Below are 17,809 nucleotides of genomic sequence, written 5' to 3' on the forward strand. Positions count from 1 at the left end.
CTTTCATGGTATTTTGTTTTACCCTATCATCACGCACCAAGTTGAACAAAAAAAAACGTAGGCCTAGCTAACTAATGAATGAATATTTGCTGTCAAATTGTTATCAAAGCTATAAGTGTAGCTACCAGTTTGACCACCAATTTTGATTTCATTCCTTTAAGTCGCCTGTTCAATCCTTTTTTTTTCTTTGGCCGCACCTTTTTTTCACACCTAAGGTGTTTTTGGTTAGATTTGTATTTATGCCAAAGTGACCAAAGCTATTTTCCGCCACCCATAATTTTGAACTACTGACCAGACGAAAAGTCAGCAGCACTCACATTCTGTGTTGAGAGATTGACTGTTACTTTTATAACATACCCACAGCTTAAAGTGCGGAGAAAATGTGGTGATATCGCACGGATTCAAACTCAGCTCGCCGATTCTGAAATCCGGAGCTCTATCAGGTGCAAAACTACGCCCCACCAAATTAATAGGAGAGCTAACCATTTAAGAAGAGTTGACTGATAATCAAGAGTGACCAAAGTCATTACTACACAGATGAATTCCGAGACATTCATTGTATATATATATATATATAAGCTCCTGGATCAAGCTTTTCTCAACTGGGTAGGGAGAGCCTAATGAGACTGATCTAAAATACATATAAAATTAGATTAATGGACAACATTAGCGCGGAGGGCTAACGGCATTTCGGGGGGGCGCCTCCCGCCGGCCCTATTATATACTCCTTTTTTTTTGACATGGTCTTTTTTTCCTAAAGAATGAAACTTATGTCAAAATACAGCTACAACCTTATGAAGGTTAAGGCTAAATGACAAATGATAAGTCCAGACTTTACAGGGAACCATGTCCCCCAGTGGGCCAGTGGTAAGTTTACAGGCTTATTAAAAAGCTAAAATCCGGAGTTCGATTCTCCTTGATGGACAGATCGCAGATAGCCCATATACAACTTAGCACTAAAACAAACATTAAACATAGGGCCACACACATTTATATATCCTTTGAATTTGAAAAGAAGATATATGTTTAAACTGTTCGAAATATTCAATCCTTTTAATTAAACGTCGTATAATTAATGAGGAACAAGTCTCGTTTTAAACACGTATACGAGTTACACTCGATAATTCAAGAGACTAAAGAAAGCAAAAACTTTTAAATTTGCATTGTGTTCATGTTATCTAGTGCTTTGGACTCGTAGTCGAAAGGTTGGGGGTTCGAAGCTTGCATACGAGATATTGTTGTGTCTTTGAGCAAGACATTTTACTCCAATTGTTATCCAGCTGTATTATGGATACCACTGGGTAGCTGAAGGATAATTTACGATCGATTGGTACCCAATCTAAGGGTATTATATCACCACTATCATCCGCTTGTGTCACAGGAAATCAGAGTTAAGCACCAGTGGCACAGTGGTATGTCTGCGGACTTACAACGCTAGAATCCGGGTTTCGATACCCGTGGTGGGCAGAGCACAGATGGCCTATTGTGTAGCTTTGTGTTCAATAAAAAACAAACAAGTATATCATCGACCTACCAGATTAATATGCCTTTCGAATTAGGATTAACTTATTGGCAATTTTTATGTATCATAGCCAACAACTCAAAATACCACAGAAAATCAAGATTAAATTGTATATAGAAGGAAATAATAATAATTTCGTAACGCAAGATAATCAACTAAAATTTAGTCCTTTCTATTTTTATATACTGGGTACTACCGTTGATTTATAACTACAAAGCGTATTCCCTCGTTTGAGGATACACTGAGACTCGTCTGTTACGTAAAAAACTATATATTTAATAAGAGAATACCCCATACAATTCTGTGATCGGTGTCTCGTGTACAGTACTGTATCTAAGTCTTCGAATATCGTATTCCTCCATTTGAAAGACTCGAGCGCTTCAATAATTATAATAAAGGGGGCGCTAATAAGGAAACAATTCTTACCTTGAAGTTTTCTTCAATAGTCGCTGCTATCATTCGCTCAATAAGGCCTTTAGTTTACACACTTGATTATGTGACGACATGCATGTGTTTTATCACTAGTGGTAATAGGTTTGATTTGTTTTGAATTTCGCGTAAAACTACAAGAGGGCTATCTGCGCTAGCCGTCCCTAATTCAGCAGTGAAAGACTAGAGGGAAGGCAGCTAGTCATCACCTCCCACGGCCAACTCTTGGGCTACTCTTTTACCAACGAATAGTGGGATTGACCGTTGAATTATAACACCCCCACAGCTGAAAAGGCGAGCAGTCTTTGGCAGGACGGGGATTCGAACCCGCGACCCTCAGATTGCGAGTCAAGCGCCCTAACCACCTGGTAATAGGAACTTGTACTTGTCTGTTATAGAGTCAAATCTCACCCGACGTAACTATATTCTGACTCGGATAATATTTAATCGGCAATAAGACGCAGAAAATACGGCATAAAACATTTTCACACAATTTTATTTTGGAAATTATGCAGATGGCGTTTATACGGACAAGGGTGTTTGAAAGGAAGAATAAGGAATATACGTCTTTCCTGGAGTTCAAGGAAAAACTTTACTAAATGTGTACGCCAGTTTACAATAAGTATGAAATAAAATACATTATTAAAAAATGTACTTTCGAATCATAAGATTAAGACTACAGGTGTAACTACTTAAAAAATCATGTAACAAATAAAGAAATAAGGTGAATAAAATATTACATAGTTTTCATATAGCTTAATCATCCGAGATCAAAAGTTGGGCGTCACTTATAAGAACATAAAGCACGTTTTTTGTTTGCTTCGAATTGTTACAAAACTAAAGACCACAAGTTCAAACTTCGATACAAGAATAATTTATTCAAATTTTGTGTTTGTTCCATTGAGTATTAATACCTACAAATCGCCACCAGGAGAAAAAACAACAACAAAAACATCTGTACCAGTGTGCGAGAAATGAGCGCGAAATCTTAAATCATCTCGAAATCGCTACGTAGTAACAAGAGGAAAAGGTCTACTAAATCCCCATGATTGATCCAAGGTAAAATGTTTACAGTGAGATAGAAGTGCGGATCAGATGGGGTGAAAAAAAAAAGGACTCCAGCACATGTGAAGTGAAAAAATAGAATATATTCTTGGAAAGCGCTCAAGCTTCTTCGAATCACAATCATGCACGTGCTAGACACGTGCTGAAACTGACGCTTATACCATATAACTAAACTGTTCTGATCACATATACATGTTCCTTTACTGTTGAATGCTCATATTTAATTAGTTGACCAGCGTCCAGTTTCATGTCAAGCTTGCTGAATATATCATAACATTAGTGTTTGTTTGTTTGTTTTTAATTTCGCGCAAAGCTACACAAGGGCTATATGCGCTAGCCGTCCCTAATTTAGCAATAAGATTAGAGGGAAGGCAGCTAATCATCACCACCCACCGCCAACTCTTGGGCTACTCTTTTACCAACGAATAGTGGGACTGACTGCCACATTATAACACCCCCACGGCTGAAAGGGCGTGCATGTTTGGTGTGACGGGGATTCAAACCCGTGACCCTCAGATTGCGAATCGAGCGCCCTAACCACCTGGCCCCTAACATTAGTGTACACGCGACTTTCACAGTATTTTTTTAGTAACAAACTTTGTTCGAGTATAAATGAAAGGGAGTAGTAATAGTATTAGGTTTAAATGAACAAATTGTGGTCATTAAAAAAAAAAATTGGTATGTTTAGTACCAAAAGGGTTAACATCGAGGGGTGGGTGGGATTTACTAACACAAAACTTGACTGAATTTATACTAATAACTCAATACACTAATTCATGATTTATGCAGAAAACTAAAATGAAGGTTATAAGTACTTTAAATCTTATTAAATTATGTAACATTTTTGTATCCATTATTATTTCGATGTATTCCAGCATCCTTAAAATTAGGCCTAGTTAATTGGGTCAATTTTGCTTTTTTTCAACAGCTTACCCTACTGTATTACATCAGTTTCAACGCAATTGATTACCTACTTGAGGCTGTAGTGCAACTCAGCACTATATATATATATACTTCGTTGTTTTGTTAGCTATTTCTCTTCGTTATGATATGTGGGGTAAGACGTTCCGCACTATATAGACTTCGTTGTTTTGTTTAATTTTTTTCTTTGTTACATTGATCTTGATAAGATACGTGGTACGTGCTTCAAGTATACGTCCAAAATTCTTTCTTACTGATAAAAGTTTAAAAACCTAACCCTACAAAACTTTGAATCTAAGAATAAACCCACTAAAAAAACAACAACAACTACTTATTTGATGAGTGGAAGCTATCAACCGACTTCAAATGCACATTCGTCATGACGTCCAATATCTAACCTTCAGAACAAAGTTCAATCCATTTATAACAGCACGAGTAGGTTTAGTTGAACATAGGTAAACTTGTGAACAGCAAGCTAACGAAACTTTGACCACAACATTATCAAATACATGCCTAAACATTCAAATATAGATTTTTGAATGAAAAATGCATATAGGAACAAATTTTTGTTCTACATTACAGTAGCGTGTCATTTTACGCATAGGGTAGAAGAGTCACGTGTCCTCTACTTTTCCAATTGGCTTTTCTTGCACACCCCACTCCCCACACATTCCGAAAGAGTTAGGCCCTCGTGATTTTACGCCAGTGATTTATATTTTTGACTTAGTTTCCGCCTAAATAACTTTTAATTATCAATATTATTTTGTATTTAGTTCTTACAGCCCGATATTACGAAGAGTAATAGTACCAAAAATTAAACAAAATAGTATCTACACAAGTAGGCCTAACGTTCATTCAGGTTGGTGGTATGCGGATGATGTCATATTACGGACATAGACCGAGGACATTTTGAGATATATATGTAATCATTTCAGAGACCTATATTATTGCTCTCGCCCCAGAGGGGAGGGGGGTGAGGGTGAGGCTATTGCAATCGGGTCCGTGTGTCTGTCTGTCTGTGTTTCCGCGCGCCTGTCTTGAAAACTGATAGACTTTGAAGCATTTTTTATAATGGGGATATAGGGCATTTTCGTGATTTTGGATTAATAACTCGGATTTATGCAAAATATCATGGGCACATTAAGGTTGAGACTCCTTACCACACTACAAAAAATTATCCAGATCGTTGATCATTCTGGATCTGAGAAGGATTTTCAGAGTTTTCGGAGGTGAATCTTGACGTTATCCAATATACGCGCATGCAATCTCGAAAAGTAGCTGCGGGGCGATGATATTCAATCTCTGAGATTGCTCTTGTTGTTACTTGTAATTAAAGCTTTCTAATCTTTGGAACAATTATGTCAAACTTTTCATAATAATAATATCATTATTCGTGAAACATCACACATTTTGGCGGAAATGTTTCGGCATACCAGTCATTCGAAATATCGAGCAGAAAATTATCAGAATATCGGTCTGTCCACTAGCTAACACGTAATTCCATCTGTAAAATATAAATAAGTACGTAACGTATGCTTATGTTTGTGTCGGCGCTAGACATCCTTAATTTTGAACTGACAGAGGGAAAGCAACTAGTAAACAATACCCACCGCCAACTCTTGAGCTATTATAATCGAATAGTGGGATTTGACTGTCACTCTTATAACGCACCCAATGCCACAAAGAGCAGAGCGCAATTTTTTGGCAACGAGAGATATTCTAATGGAATAGTGGGATCTGACAGTCACTGTTATAACGCACCCAGGGCCCCAGAGTGCGATTTGATTTGTTTTGAATTTCGCGCAAAGCAACACGACAGCTATCTGCGCTAGTTGTCCCTAATTTAGCAGTGACAGACTAGAGAAAAGGCAGCTAGTCATCACCATCCACCGCCAACTTTTGGGTTACTCTTTTACTAATGAATAGTGGGATTGACCGTCACATTAACAAATTACTCCAGTACTTAACGTTAAGTGTAAATACGTGTACTAGACAAAACTCTCAAGAACATTTTAACATCATACAACTTTTCTTGTCTACAAAATCTATTGCTACATCATACCTAAATGGCAGTTTGAACCTTTTTTAAAGGACGATGTATTGTAATTCAAATCATTTTTCTAGTGCGCGTCAATCCTATGCTTGTTTTTTGTAACGATTTTTCCAAACTATTCATATAAGACGTTTTCATATTAATAACCCAGGCGTTTACATACAAGAAAAAAATATTAAAAGCAAATAAAAACATCATTACGACTAAAACAAAAAACTCGTCATACAAGTTGCATGTCCAGATACTCCTGTGTGAGAGGCTAGACTGGTAATGTTACAAACACTTGACTGGGCTTACTACAAGATTTCACCCACGTACAGGTCGAAAGGGGTCAAAATTGAGCACAGGCGTTAAGTAAAGAGGACACAAAGAAAAACGTGTAAATAGAGGAGTTACTCTATTGACTCACGTGGAAAATTATTGCCCCATTAACCGAGTGAGTGTATTAGCCGTTGTCAGATACTTCTGACTTCATAGAAAAATGAACAAGAAAATATGAAACATGAAGAAAGAGCCACACAAAACTGAAATACACGGCAAATCCCCCCCCCCATGGCCCAGCGGTAACGTTAGGGGATTAAAACCAGGGCTGTAGCCTGCACTTCGGTTGGGGTTTAGTGGATTGAGGAGATATGCCTAGAAAATACCCCTCCCCCTCCGGGAGAAATTAATACTGTATCTTCTCTCTTTCTCCGTTTTTTTTTGTTGGAAAAATATATATCCCCCCATACCCATCCGTCCACGGCCCTGCTTATAAAACTAGAATTGGGGTTCGAACCCTGCGGATACTACGTAGCTCTGTGCTTAACAAAAAAGATTAGTTGAAAATTTCAGGGGTGATAAATTCACATCTTCACTTACAAAGTCTGCGAGAAAAACACGAAAAAGAATTTTCTTTTATTTTTTAATTATCCCCGTATTTTTCTACGATTCGCGTGATTATCGATGCAAATATCACGACAATAAAACCTGCAATAATTTGCTCATATTTACAAAAAATTCCCGACACAAGTAATGTAAGTTTGTTTCCCATCCTTGTAAATCTCGAGTTTCTATTACATGAGAGCCTTACTCTTTATTATGAAAATACGGTGGAAAAAAAAACGTATTATTTCAATTTCTTACTTAAACAGGTCTATGTTGCACTAGAAAACGTTTTTTTTTGTGAAATGTGTTTTTTATAGCAAAACCACATCGGGCTATCTGCCGTGTCCACCGATGGGAATCTAACCTCTGATAATGAAGTTGTAAATCCGTAGACTTACCGCTGACCAACCGGGGAGCATTTTTTTTGTTTTGTTTTGGTAAGTGATATGCTGATACTTTACCTAGACGTAACAGTATAATTGAGGAAAAATAATTCTATGGTTTGTTTGGACTGTTACCTGGAATTAAGAGTATTGAACTACAGAATTGAAGCATTTGTATGTGTATTAAACATCAAAGATTTGTTAGCTGTACGTTACAATGTGCAATGAAGGGTTAACGCTACATTATTATTTATTTATTTTGGAACAAGCTAATATCAGCTTTTCACTTAATCGCTATTGTAAACCTACTGTTTACTCGCTTGATTCGTATTACTTTATTCAAATCACAACTCGTTAAGTTCTATCATAACTTATGTTTGCTTCGTCTTTCCATAAAATATAATCTATAAACGTGATGACCTTAATACTTTTTAATGTCTTACGCCTATCTCTGGCCTTTTTTTTTATCATTCTATCATGTTTATGATAAGTAATATATTGGAGTCATGAGCCACGTGTAAGGCGCCACCCAGTGACTGTAAAGCGTACTACATTTTTTCCATTTTTAACACAGACTGAACTCCAGTGATGTAATTTAAATTTTAAATAGGTACTAAATCTTTTATATCAGTAATTCACCTTCCATAATCATTAAATAAATAAGCAACTAAATAAACTAAATATTTTTATTTGTACTATTTTTTATTATACAAATAATAAAACACATTTCAAAATATCTAAACGATTTGGCATGCAAAAAGTTTATCCTGTCTTTTGTTAAGTTTAAAAAAAAAAACTACTATTTGAAAGAAGAATAAATTTAATCTACACAAACTGTCCAATATGTATGTTTGTTTATTTGAAGTTAAGCACAAAGCTACATAATGGGCTTTCTGTGCTCTACCTATCACAGGTATCAAAATCCAGTTTCTAATATTGTAAGTCCATAAACATACCGCTGTGCCACTGGGGGAGGCCTGCCCAATAAGATTATATGTATATATTGGAGTTTGCCATGGTCAATATCAATTTCAATCTATTTAAGATGATTTTCATTTCTAACTGTGTATCCTTTTTAGAGATATAAACCACAGGTAACCCCAAACAATTTTTGAGGTAATGTAAAAAAAATAAAAAAAATATAGATAACGATTATGAAACATCTCATCATAGATGGAGTACTATTGTTTCAAAATAAACCTACACAATGAACTATCTACTTTCTGTCCACTGCAAAGAATCAAACATCAAATTTTAGCATCATAAGTCTGTAAGTTTACCACTGATCTAGTGGGGGGAGCTGAGGACATTAAAAACACCAATAGTCATGAACCACGAATTACAATTAACAAGTGGTCTACTTCAGCGAACAATGATGAGAAAGTATCTTTGGTGAGAAAATTTTAATGAACAACAAACACAACCCTTACCCATATACTAAACACATATTCTGATGGTGTATTCAAGTCTAAACAAATATACTGTTTTGTAACAACTTGTTTTTGTTTCATATAGGTTATTCAGTCACCACAGACATGCTTAAATTCTCTTTTTTCTTTACACAACTTATATCTTTGAATTAAAAATTAAACACAAATACTCAAAGAACTTATGACTTGCAAGGGATGTCCCAAAATTCAATTGTGCATTTTTTAAATTAATATATTTTGACAGATTTGTGGTAATGCACTAAAAACCACCAACTTTTTAGTATTATGTATTATGACACACTGTGAACAAGTAATTTTATAGGTAAGCACAAGTTTCTCATATCATATCTATCTTCAAAAACTCTTAGCTTAACTTTTAAATAATAGCCTCAGTCACAAAAAGCCTTCTGGTGCATGTCTGTTTATAATGGACTTGCTAAAATTACTGTGCAAGAAAATATAGTAATGAAATATTTCAACACTTCATATAGCAAAATAAGACCATACAATGTCCCTATTGCATAGAATTGCTTAACTAAAGAATATACTAATCATAGATGAAGGCTAACCAGGGCCCTGATATTCCCTTATCAAAAAATCTACAGTGACAAAGGTTAACCCTAACATTCTCCTACCATAAAATTATACAGTGACAAAAGCTAACCCTAACATTCCCCTATCACAAAAATCTACAGTAACAAAAGTTAACCCTAACATTCCCCTATCACAAAAATCTACAGTGACAAAAGCTAACCCGAACATTCCCTATCACAAAAATCTACAGTGACAAAATTTAACCCTAATATTCCCCTATCACAAAGTAGTACAGTGACAAAGGTTAACACTGACACTTCCCTACCACAAAAATCTACTCTTAACTGTTTATTTTGAAGTTTCAATGTGGTATTAATTTAGTTTGTATACCAATGTATTAAAGGTGATAAGTTATTTATGTAAGCATAAAAATACTCTATTTATGGAATTCACTGTGTTTTCTCATCACACGGTGCAGTAATAAATACTGGATTTGACAAGAAGATTTCTACATCTTTGGCTAAGCCAGAATATTTAGATGATGCTGTTTTTGGAATAACTTTATATAATATTCTCAAACTACTAATTTACATTGGATGTGAAAACTAAAGAATTAATTTTTGGAAAATTATTAAAAAATATTGCTTTTAGTACTGTCATGTAATATTGTCAAGTTTGTTTAATTCTTTAAATATACAAATCCTACTTGGTCCATTAATAACAATTTCTAAAAAATTATTTTCCAAGTAAACACTTCAGTGAATTGAGTCCAAGCATTTAAAACAAAACAACCCAATATTAGCAAATTAAGCTGAATCTTGGCCTATTTAAAACTATTTTTTGAACTATACACTATTATTATTAACAGACAGAAATCAAGGTGGAAATTAATTCAATTAAAAAAACCCATAAATATAAGAATAATAAAAAAAAACACAAAGCTTCCATATTTTTGTTGTTGGTGAAATCTTTTCTAAATTTCATAAATTCAATCCTAACCAGACTGGATTTTGCTAAACTACTAAATTAATGATCAAATGTTTGATCCTTGCAACTGTAAATCTGTATCTTTAAACAACAAGAGAAAAAGAAAACAATCAGCCAAACAGCTAATAATTACAAATATTTTTATTATTTCACCAACAGCACACTATGTACAAGGTCCACTTCTTACTCATATTTTTCAACGATCAGAGATTAGCATTAGGATTTCTCACCCTGATGACTAACTGCTAAGCCCTCTCTCTTTTTCATCCCTTTTCTTGACGGTTCTTTGTGAACAATATCAGCACCAATTTTACAAGATTGCCATTTCAAGGACCTGTAAAATACAAACACTTATCCTCAATCATAACTTATGCATTTTCTAAGTAATAATGATACATATCAACTTTAATAACACAATATTTACCACCCGAGACCTTGTGAACAAAAATTTATCATTATAATGATTAAACATAAGTACTTGTTTGACTTTATTCTGAATGCAAGATTGTCTTTTAACATCTGGTGAGCAATTCTGTAACTACATATAAAACTGTAAAAATAATCTCTCTTATAATTGCTCATTAACTAAGGTTAACTTTTTCATTCACCCATCTGGAAATGTTATGGTTGTATAGATTGATGCTTTTTATAATAATATCTGTTCATTCTAATAATAATACGGATCTTATGATGAAATAAACATCCAAGTATATCTAAAAAACAGAAAATTAAATACTACTTTCTAATCTATACCAGAAATAAACAGCATAAACAATGAGATTTCTGAGCAAAAGATATCGACTGGAAGTTTTAAGACTAAAAAAAAACATTCATACTCTTTTTTTAAATACAGATCCTGTACTGTAATAACATGCTTAAAAAATTCAAAATAATAATTAACTAAAAAATATAGTTTTATGCAAGTCGTAAAATATTTTATAACTGATAAGATAGCCGCATGTTATTAAAAAGGTATTTCCCTCCACTTACCTTTACTGTAAGTAAGCATTTATTTTATCCCAACATCTTCCAGTCTTACATTACAGATCATGATCTGAATTTGACAATATTATTATATATAAAATTCATATAGACAGGAATTAGTCAAAATCAAAATCAATCATTATTTCCCCATAAGGGAGCCAAAACCACCTGGAGGGAGTCACCTATTTTAACCACTCACACCACTATACAGTAGTGTGTTGTCTGTCAGTCAGTCAGTAGAGACTAAGATGATGTCATGTAAGGGACACTTAATGTTGCAATTTTTACTGTCATGATGTCAATAAAATATGCATGTCATGAATCACGAGAATAATTATGCACTCTGTAGGATACAACACAGCATGACATATGAATTTCAAAAGCAAGAAACAACAATATTTTAAATCTGAAAAACAATCTGATTTATACAAAAATCAACAGTTGCTGAAATAGGCTTAACTATTAGTTTTTTGTGAATCAGAAGTATACAGAGAATTAAACTTACTTTATACTTACTTTCTTCAAATTTTTTGGAAGAATATGTTGTTGTTTTTCTCAGTTCCATATTATTTGGCACTATTGTCCTCTGAATAGTCTCATGAGTCTGTTGTCAATACCTTTTAGTTTTCTCCAAGTTGGCTAAAAAAACAAAACCAAACAACAACATTGAAAAAAAAATCGAGTGACAGAAACTTGAACCTATACATTTCAATGATTTCATAGTTACCACTGATCACAACAGCTTTAAATGATGTGGCTTCCAAACAAAATAACATATTTCTTAGAGAAGTTTTCAGTTAGCAGAAGTAATAAACACTGAAAAATATCGAATATTTTCATCACCAATGAATTCTTCATTAACCTATGACTAATGTATACAACCACTAGCACTTAATAATGTGATTAATTATGAGCAGCTGAATATCTTCAAACGTTTTAGCATGTGTAAGCTTCCTAGCAGACTTTTTTTGTTATAAGACATATTGTTTCTTGAAACAGAATCAATTCTATGGATACTATACACTCATCTGCCAACACTACGAGAGGGCATGGCACAGACTCAGCAATAATGGTCAGATGGTAAAGTTCAAGCAATTCATTAGGTCACACAGTTCAAACACTAAAGGTAAAAACCTTCCAATCTAACTGCCAAATATTCAGCTATTCTTAACTCTGTATTGTTAGTGAAACAAAAGACAATTCATTCATAATACATAGCTTTTGTATTTAATTTTTACACTGCTCCACATTCTTACACTCCAAAAAAGAACTTGACAATAGCTTTGACTTGTAGTAAAATTATTTTTCTTGTACTCGTGAGGAGTATATAGATAGTGAGCTCTCCTGCAGAGGTATAATTATTTCAATCTTTGATAGTTTTTAATGTCTAAATTCATTACACCACTGTTTTTGTTTTAGCCACTCCGGTTACCACATCTGGTAAGATTACACAAATAATAGAATGATATATTTAAATATAATAAAATATAATAACTACTATCAATTTAATACACAAGCATTAAAAGGATATAAAAAATCTTTTGGTGCTAATTGCACAGGTATAGCTACAAATCATAAAATCTGAGTCCAATAAATCATACTTTTGTATTTTTATGTTAGATTTTTTTTATAAACTTTATTTACAAATACAATTAAGGAACTGATGTTAAATATACTTCAACATATTTTTCAGATCTGGTAACAAATTACTTCATCTGTGGGCTTTATCAAGTCTAAAAACCATCCCAAAACAGTCCTCCATGATATTTACTTCAGGTTGGAAAGTCTTCATGGCCAGAGTCTCTTGGAACCTTAATATTCCTTAATTTGTTGCTTTGAATAGAATGTCAAATTGTTTAAGTTTAATTTCACCATCACATTCCATAGCATGCTGGAAAAGATGAGTTCTTAGAGATGGAAGAAGTATGATGTTGTACAATCCTTGAATGGGGATATTTGGTAGTGGACCCAATGTAGCTTTTCAAGAAGAGAGAACGTTTATATTTGCAGATGATGGGGGATTGCTGTATTTTAAAACAGTAAGTAACTGAAAAAAAAATCCTAATTAAACAATCCAAGTATCACAATGTTTCATTCATAATTTCGGTCTTCACTCAAGCATAGTAGTATTAAAAATAAATTTATAACCTATTAATAAATTTATTTTTTAATGAAAATTCAAAGCCATCTAATCATACTTTTTTCTCTTTTATATTTGTAGCGGATTGAATAACACTTTTACTGATATTAAAATCAAGACTAAAGCAGAATTGGTTTTAAACATTTCTCTTCCGAAGCCACAAGAGTGCACAAAAAAATAGTGAATATGCTTCAGGGTAAAATACATTATTATTACCGAAACAAGTTAAATAAAATACTGAATATGTGATCAACGAATATCAAAAATGCTTTTAATGATTTTTTTAAAAATAAAAGCAAATGAATAAATACAAAAAACGAAATTAAATTTATATGGAATTGCCAGTTGTGGTAAATGTTTAAGAAGCTCCTAAACAATTTAACACACACACATTTAACATAACCCATGAACAGCAAGGAACTATTTGGTCCTTGCATACCCATTTATGAGAAAAACAAATATTTAAATCTACACTTTACTTTTCAAGAAATCACCGATTCCACTCTTTCAAGAAAAAATTAGTAGAAATCGTAACCTATCTCTATAAGACATTCCTTTCACCCTTGGAATCATCCTAGTAGCCCTCATCTGAACCCTTTCCAATTGTTAAGTCAAAAAAAGGAAACCTTATATCATCCTACAGAATAAAGCCTCATCTTCAACAGTTGGAATTATATCTCTCAGTCTATAAATTGCTTGAAATTCACCAATCCCAATTTTGTGGTTTTTATGCAAAAATGCATGACATGTCTCTTTCCTGGTACCTATTTAAGTCATATTTCATTGTTCCTTACCAGACAGAGATGTCACATTTGGATATCAGTTATGTCCCCCCGTTTCAATAATTACAAGTTTCACACTTGTGTTCCATTCAAACACCTCACATGTAATAAGTTTTAAAAAATTATCATATAAATATTTGACCAGCACAGTGAATTTGAATGTCATAAATTCTTGTCTATAATCAGAAAATTTGTGGAACAGTTTACTAAAGTGGTTTGTCAAACCATGAGGTATGTATACATGTCGAAATATGAAATGTAAGACCTCACAATCTATTTGCTGAAATGAGATTAGCCTGTTGAGAAAATGGTAAAACATAAAGTATTATGACAATATCTATAACAGTACAGAACATGTCACTGATAAGATTTGCATTTAGTGAAATGCATCGTTGGCAACAAATAAGATGAACAGTTTTCTAATTCTTGAAAATTCTTAAGGAAATAGATATAGAATGCAGTGCCAAAAATATAATAGGCCTAACAATAATGTCTGGTGACAAGTAAATTAATTTAATTTTATCATTTTACTTATCTCAGAGTCTTAACAACTTTCTTCTTCTTACTGTTGCTACGTCAGTGTAGAAATGACACAGCCTTTCACTATACATTCATTATAGCACCAAGTTCAGAATGATTTTATGATATTACTAAATCGAGCTACAGGCTCACTGCCTCCTTAAACTGTCACAGACTTCTAAAATGCAAGTACAAAGAAAAACCATTACAATTTACATATGAATATTCTGTCAAATTTTTGTTTGTTTGTTTTCATGAAATCCAATGGTTCGACAAGCTGATGGTTGAGAAAGACTGCATTACATTATAAAAAAGGACTCATCTATAAATATTTAAATTTTTCTTGTATAGTGTTCCACTCACATTGTAGAAATTACATTAAATGCTAGAAAATGCTATGCAGTGGGGAAAGAAAATAGGATGTATCATTCGAAGAATAATGGAAATTGGAAGATGAGGTTGGTACTGAAAATGAAAGCAAGTTCACTAGACTCTAATGTAGTTTAGTGATAACAGTAAAATCTTGCTGTACTTGTAAGACTCAGCTTGTCTCCTTGTGACATTTATGAAGTATGAATCACCATGAAAAGATCTACACTTGAACAACAGATCTATGTTTAGAGCTTCTGAGTCCAAGCAGATTTTTGTATGTAGTTTATCAATGACATCATATAGAAGTAGCTTCAATGTAAATGTACAAACATATTACTAATATCTTCTGATCACAGACAGGTACCTACAGATCAGAACTAAAAATTAACTAAATAATGCAGCTACTTTAACATATCAGTCAAAATAGAAGTTTGTAGAGCCATAAAACAAAAACTTATACTGATTCACCATTGACGTGTCTTAGCTTCAACATAGATCTGTGTTAGGAACTTTTCTCTAATTAATTTACATCAATGACATAGATGAATATTTGTCAATAAACTATTTAAATTTGTTGATGATCTTAAAGTTTTGGGTGTGAGAATGCTGCTGCTGCTTTACAAGAGGATTTGGATTATTTGGTAAGTTGAGCAAATAAATGGCTGCAGTAATTACTTCAAATTACAATAAATGCAAGATAATGCATGTGGAATATCACAGTATGAAATATAAGTATAATTTTAATTGGAATAACCTGAAAAGTGTTATGGAAAAAAAAAAGACTTTAGTATAATGGTTGATCAGTCTCTTAAGCCATCCAAGCTGCATGCTGTTACTAAGAATAGGGCAAATAGAATTTTAGGTTTTAAAAAAAATAATGAATACAAAACTAAAATAGTTATAATGTCATTTTATGGGTTATTGGTTAGACCACATTTGAATTACTCGGTACAGTTTTGAGCTCCTCACTTGAATAAAGGCACTGAATTGTTGGAAAAGGATTCAGATAAGAGCTACTAGGATGACATTGGGATGGAAAGGCTGTCATACAAGGATAGGTTATGATCTCTGTAAATCTTTTCAGTTGAAAAAAAAAAAAGAGAGAGAAAGAATTAGAAGGGATTTGATTAAGGTGTTTAAGACTGTACAAAGAATTCAGGCATCATATTTTTTCAAAGTTAATGGTGAGAATGGTAAGACTAGGGGACACAGATATAAATTTGGGCAAGGAAGGAGTCATCTTTAACTAAAATAACTTTATTTTTTAACACAGTGGTTTGCCTTCAAATGTGGTACATGCAGCTAATTTAAGGGAAGGCTTGATATATCTATGAACGATAAGAGCTGGCTTTGAGTGTTTTCTTTTTATTTTAGACTTTAGTACAGAGGGTGGGATGGTTTAGATGGACCAACAAGTCTCTTGTTGTCCTTAAATTATATGTATATATGAGTTGACATGGTGTTTTGGCAAAATCTGTTCAAAGGAAAGGCTACTAGTGAGCAAAATGAATTTTAAATATTCTGTTCATGCTCCTGATTGCAAAAGATAGGATTAACATCTTGCAACACTAATGTAAATAAAAAAACACATTCTTATGGTAAAGCAATGGTCGAAAATACTGAAGCACAAAAACTCCAAGTTTACGAATAATTTAAGTTTACCTTATTCATTGAGCATTCCACATCTTGTATTTGTGGGAAAGTTTAACATTATTTATATTTCTTCCTAAAAGTAAAGTAATACAAAACTATTAAGTTATAAGTCTTTTTAATTGTATACTTCACTTTATGTATGTTAAAACAAGTTATTTTTTTATACAGGTTTCTTCAAAATGTGCAATTTAAAATAATGTCGCTTTCTCAAGTTTCTGTTTAGTCCATCCTCCAAAAAATCCAGACTACTGACAGTTGTGTAACATAAAGCTATCGCAAATGTTCAGAATCATATGACTGCACCTACATTATTAACCCTGCTACCACTGTGCTGGCCCTAATATTCGGCTAGATACTCTTTTTTTTTCCTTACAATATGACACCACGATTAACGGCAAGTGTCTCATAGTACAACTTACATTGTAACTGTAGTGTAAGTTACAACTTACAAGATGTAAAGCAGTAGCGCATCTCTCGCCAAATATTTACTTGATCATGATGTTTAATCAAATCACTGAACACAAAATATTTTCATTAAGTAATACAATTTGTCATGGTAACTTAAAGCTTATTCTCCAAAGTTCAGAAATTAGTATCTCAAGTTAAATATTATTATTATTTTATCATGATGAGGAATCACATCAACTTTTGATAATCCTGATCATAATTCTTAAAATCATTCTCATCATCAACGAGACGAGACAATGCTAAACAGAACGTCACCTGGTTATTTTTCACCTGATAACCACTGATAAAATAAATTCAGGCTAACAAAATAAAATGGTTTATTCTACATTAACGCGAAGAAACCCAAGTGTGTGATTTATATTTTGTTGCCATTTAATAACCCACGTTATGAAATAATGTTTAAAACTCAAGATTTCCTTTATAAATTAAAGAATACGTATATACATTTGTTTCATCGTAAAGTGAGATAGCCCATCTTTCCTGTTAATGTTGTTATTTGTTTTCATTACTTCTTTAACTATTGCCGTTATCTTTTCGTTGTTTTAACAGTGAACTAACTTTTATACAGTACAGTTTCAACGCCGCATAAATTTATTTTAACAATGTCATTAAAGTGTAACATTTAAGAGCTATGTTTAAACTGTAGGTAAAACAAAAAAAAACTTAACAAAATGAACTTTGGTGCAAACTCCACTATTTA

General features: G+C 33.1%; 1 long non-coding RNA gene across 2 annotated transcripts in view; it reads right to left on the bottom strand.

The window, feature by feature from the left end:
• Positions 1–17,331, bottom strand: part of LOC106466250 — a 39,253-nt gene extending 21,922 nt beyond the window's left edge. Inside the window, exons 1-3 of one of the 2 annotated variants that reach the window (XR_002612155.1) lie at positions 17,061–17,331; positions 11,692–11,814; positions 10,422–10,525 (exon numbers count right to left, since the gene is read on the bottom strand). This is a non-coding gene — a long non-coding RNA (uncharacterized LOC106466250). Of the gene's footprint in view, positions 1–10,317; positions 10,526–11,691; positions 11,815–17,060 lie in introns of those variants that run through there. The other variant, XR_001291254.2, reaches the window with a different exon arrangement.
• Between the last annotated feature and the right edge of the window lie 478 nt (positions 17,332–17,809).

The sequence above is a fragment of the Limulus polyphemus genome, unplaced genomic scaffold (assembly GCF_000517525.1).
Source record: "Limulus polyphemus unplaced genomic scaffold, Limulus_polyphemus-2.1.2 Scaffold2206, whole genome shotgun sequence".
NCBI classification, from domain to species: Eukaryota; Metazoa; Arthropoda; class Merostomata; order Xiphosura; family Limulidae; genus Limulus; species Limulus polyphemus.